This window comes from Arachis ipaensis, chromosome B01 (assembly GCF_000816755.2).
Source record: "Arachis ipaensis cultivar K30076 chromosome B01, Araip1.1, whole genome shotgun sequence".
Taxonomy (NCBI): Eukaryota; Viridiplantae; Streptophyta; class Magnoliopsida; order Fabales; family Fabaceae; genus Arachis; species Arachis ipaensis.
The window spans coordinates 13,924,344-13,929,240 of record NC_029785.2 but is presented as its reverse complement, the minus strand read 5'-3'; the positions used below and the strand labels follow the sequence as shown (position 1 = coordinate 13,929,240).

Genomic DNA, 4,897 nt, shown 5'->3' with positions numbered 1-4,897 from the left:
CTCCCCCTTTTTCGTTTTCTTTCTTTTTATTATTAAAAAAAATAAAAAAATAAAAAAATAAAAAAAAATATACAAAAAAAAATTCTGAAATTAAGTTTGGTATCCCCTTGGCTATTGAGTTTAAATCTTCTTTATGCTCTTTCTTCTTTACTTGCTTGTCAACCACATGGTGTGTTTAATCCTGTTTGGTGTTGTGTGCTAAGGAAAAATAATGGAGAGAGATCACATGGGTTACTACTCACACCCGAGTAGTGATTCATATTATGGTGGATGGAGGAACTATCCAAATTTTGGTTGGCAAAGTCAAAACCAAAGAAATTTCAATGCTTCATGTTCCAACTACCAAGAATCATCATCTTTCTATCCATATCAAGAGCCACCATCTCCCTATTCATACCAAGAACCATCCTCTTTTTACACTTATCAAGAACCATCATCTCCTTCTTATGCATATTAAGAGCCACCATCTTCTTATTCATCTCAAATACCATCTGATCTTGAGCTTCTCATGAAAGAATGCCTACACGATATAAAGACAAGTGTCAAAAATATAGAGAAATATGTGCAGACAATAATCAAGAACCAAGAATAGGAGCAAGCAAATTCCTTCCCAAGAGATATAATACAAGATCCTATAGAAGAAAGTGAGAAAATCAATCAAAGGAGTTCATACTCCAGTGAACTAGAGAACTTTCCATCCTCACACATGGAAGAAAAGGAAGATGCAAAAACAAAAGAGGAAGATGCACATATGGAAGAAGAGGAAGATGCACAACCTCCCATCCCCGTGGTAAGCAATGAAGAAGAGATTGAATTAGAAGAAAGCTACCAAGAGGAAGAGGTTGAAATTGAGGAAGCTTGCAAAGAGATGGAAGAATTCAAAGAAGAACACAAGGGAGTGGAGCTTGCAAGACCTCTCCCAAAGCCATCACCATCCAATACAACATTCAAGTGGGTAAAATTCCTATCCTTAATCCTTATTTTCCCACTTGAATATGGGCTACTAGAGACGGATGGTCAACTTAGAGCTTTTTGTGGCATTAAGAGCAAGAGGAAGATGGTTAGTGGTAAGAGTTGTCAAGCAAGGTTCAATATGGTTGCATGCTCCAAATTAAAGTGCAAGGATTGGTGTAGAGCTAATTTGAATGGGTCTAGAAGGTTGTTTGGATGTCTCTGTGAGAATTCAAATTGCTTGCCACTCGGTGGGAACAATGCTGATACACAAGAAGACGGGTGTAAAAGCAAGGTTTGGGTCCCGGGAATTCATTCCCACAATCAACACTCTTGGGGCCTTGTTACTTGCTTCAACTTGCTCAAAAGTGTTATGCGCCTAGTTTGGGATCCCGGTAGCCATTGGAATTACAAACATTGGTGGAGATTCTTGGATCAGTACAAGCACAAGCCACCATGACAAGGAGCTCACCACATGTCCAACTTAAGGACTTTAACTAAAAGTGCTTGGTGGGAAATAACCCACCGTGGTATGATCGTTCTTTTTCATTCTTAGTTATTTTTCATAGTAGTAGTTTTCTTACTTATTTGATTCTATTGAGTTCTTACTAATTTTCTGATCATGCAGCTATTTTATCACAGGAACCGGACACCTCAGTTCTTCTTTGCTTGAGGACAAGCAAACCTTTAAGTTTGGTGTTGACGCTTCGCTTAAAGGTTTTCTGTTTATTCCTATAGCACCAAAAGGGAGGCGAATCATCTTCACTGAGGAGCACAACCTAAAGAATAAAACGACCGCTAGGATAACTAAGGTGGTTGAGTTCCTTTTATTTTTTATTCCTCCCCTCTTTTTCTATGTTATGTTCCGGCTTTCTGCTATTTTGCATTGTTTGTTGCATGATCCTTTATTAGTTAGAATCCTAGGACTAGTTTAGTTTTCTTTTAATTGCTTTAATTATGAAAAGATGTTTCATGTACCACTCACTGAACTTTAATCTAAAGAGAAAAGAAAAGAAGTGATGTATTACATGAGAAATTGAGTTAATTTTAAGAGTAGTCTTATTTACTTAAATGTGATGGTATTAATTGTAATTCTGAATGCATGACATGAACAGTACATATTTAAATTTGAATAAAAGAATGTTGAGGTACAAGGAACAGGAATTTAGAGAATTATTATGACTTCTCTGAAATAAACAAAAAAATTTAATCCTTGAAGCAAAAGAAACAGCAAAAAAAATAAAATAAAATAATTAATAAATAAAAGCAAGGTCCAAGGCTCTGAGCATCAATGACTAGGGATGTCAGACATGATTAAAAGCTCAAAGAGTTGTTTCCCTAGTCATATGCTTGTGGTGTGATTGTGTCAAAAAATCCTTGAGACAGAACACTTAGAGTCGAGATCAATTGCATTTAACAAGAGTATGCCAAAGGCTTTGAGCACCACTGTCTGGGAGTAACTGAAAGAAAAATCAGAACTCAAAGAGAGTTCCCCAATTAAGTGCTTGTGGTGTTTCTGTATCAAGTAATTCTTGAGACAAAACATTTAAAGTCACGGCTAGGCTCAAGGTGCAAAGCACCAAAGAAAAATAAATTAAAGTAAATTTTGCTGTGTTCAAGGATTAAACTAAATTATAAAAGATCAGAGAATTCATAATATTATCCGGATTCTAATTCTGAATGACAATAACATTCTTCGGATTCAAAGGAGCGTGAGATGCCAAAACTATTCAGGATTGCAGTTATAAATCCCACTATAAAAAGAGACATGAGCTTAATCGAACTCTCATTCTCATGCAAATTCACATCCTAAGCCTATATTAGTTTTGGTTGCTTGAGGACAAGCAACAGTTCAAGTTTGGTGTTGTGATGCGTGAGCATCTTGTCTATCATTTCCTAGTGAATTTGCATCTAAATTGTTGAGTTTAATACAGAATTAATTATCTTTTAGCCAATATGGATGCTACTTCGAATCTTGTGCAATTCTGTTTATTTTAGGTAGCATTCAGCTGGATTTGATGGAGTTTCTGCAGAAGAAGAGATGAAGGCGAATGATGCTGTCAACCCTGACCTCTCTGCACTCAAACTTGAATAACTCGAGCTACAAATATCCAATGGACGTGATTCTAGTGACATTAGAAAGCTAACTTCTAGAGCTTTCCAACGATATATAATAGTCCATACTTCTTCTCCGAACTCGCTGCCAAGGCTGTGCCTAACTTGAGATTTCCCAAGTTAGGTGCAAGACACAACAATAATACGCGAGATTGGTCTTGCCCACTTCAAGTTAGGCGCACTAAAGCCCAAGTTAGGCACACTAAAGCCCAAGTTAGGCAGCTTCACTCAACTAAACTCTAATTCATGCTACCAAGCCCAAGTTAGGCGTGGATCAGAGTGAAGGAATCAAGTGGTCCCCATCCATCAGTTGAAGACTTGATGATAGTTAGTTAATTCTGATTTAAATTCAAATCTTATCTTTTAGGAAAAGATATTATCTTATTTATAGATATTAGATTTTTTATTAATTAGGATTAGTTATAAAAAGGGGAGACTTCTCTTCTATTCAGAGACATTGAGATCTGAAACAGTTTACCAGAATCCTTATTTTCTCTCTGAACTATGAGTAACTAAACCTCCACTGTTAAGGTTAGGAGCTCTGTCTATTGTATGGATTGATTCATTTGATTTTTCTAATTCGATTCATGTTTTGATTTATATTTCAATAATTGTTTTCGTTCTTTATTCTATGAATTTGGGTGGAACGGAAGTATGACCCATGTTCTAATTGAGTTGTTGTATAACTTGGAAAAACTCTATACTTGAACAACAGCTTGAAAACATATTATCCTAAATTTCTAATTGTTTGTATTTAACGGGATACGTGACATATAATCCCCTTATATTTGGATAATTAGGATTTTTGTGGCATATAAACTGGAATTTAATTATCACCTTCTAATTGGAATTAATTGACCAAGGAATTGGCAGTTAATGAATTTTAGAAGAGACTAGGAAGGTCTAAGGAATTAGGGTCTAGTCACAATTAGTTTGCCATGAATTAAATCTTGCATGATTAAATTAGTTAGTAAGAAAAGTCAATCCAAAAAATAGATATCTCCAAAGCCTTAACTGTTTTCTCTAATATTTTATTCCCAACTTATTTACTGTGTGCCTGTCTTATTTTCAACTTAAACTTATTGAACATCCAACACCCTTTTATGCTTGCCTAACTAAGCCAATCACTCAATCATTGTTGCTTGATCCATCAATTCTCGTGGGATCGACCCTTACTCACGTAAGATATTACTTGGTACGACCCGGTGCACTTGCCGGTTAGTAGTGTGGGTTGTAAAATACCGCACCACGGCGCCAGCGAAACTCGGAGCTGCCGTCACCGTCGCCGTCGGGAATCAGAGCTCTCGAGGGAGAGAGGAGACGCGAGCCAGGGAGAGAGCTCGCTGTCACGCTCCGCCACTGCCACCGCTGCTACCGACCTCGCCGCCACTGCACCTCCCCATTTCTGCTTCTGCTTCTGCTTCTTGCTTTGGCTTCTGCTTCTGCTTGAGCTTTCGCTTGAGCTTCTGCTTTTGCTTCTTCTGCTTCTATTTTTGCTTCTAATTCTGATTTTGATTTGTTGTTTTTTAATTTTATTGTTGTTGTGTGTTGATTTTGTTGTTGAATTTGATGTTGTTATTTCTGAATTTGAATAATGTGTTATTGTTGGTGTTCTTGAATCTCATTATTAGTATTTGGTGGAAGTAAGGGAGGCGGTGGTGGTGGTAAAGGTGCTGGTGCTGGTGGAGAGTATTTTTGTCCGTAAAGAATTAAAATAACGATTTTAATACAAAATAAAACGTTTGGGACGATTTTAAATAAAAAATAACGTTGTGGATGAATTTGATTTTGACCTTAAACCTTAGGAACCAAAATAATACTTACCCCTAAT

At 36.7% G+C, this 4,897-nt stretch overlaps 1 long non-coding RNA gene across 2 annotated transcripts in view; it reads right to left on the bottom strand.

Moving 5' to 3' along the window:
* LOC107625655 overlaps positions 1–4,897 on the bottom strand; it is a 16,295-nt gene that overhangs the window by 6,460 nt on the left and 4,938 nt on the right. The window contains exon 4 of one of the 2 annotated variants that reach the window (XR_001617347.2): positions 67–520. The exons of the other annotated variant lie outside the window; for it this stretch is intronic. This is a non-coding gene — a long non-coding RNA (uncharacterized LOC107625655). Of the gene's footprint in view, positions 1–66; positions 521–4,897 lie in introns of those variants that run through there. 2 annotated transcript variants of the gene reach the window in all.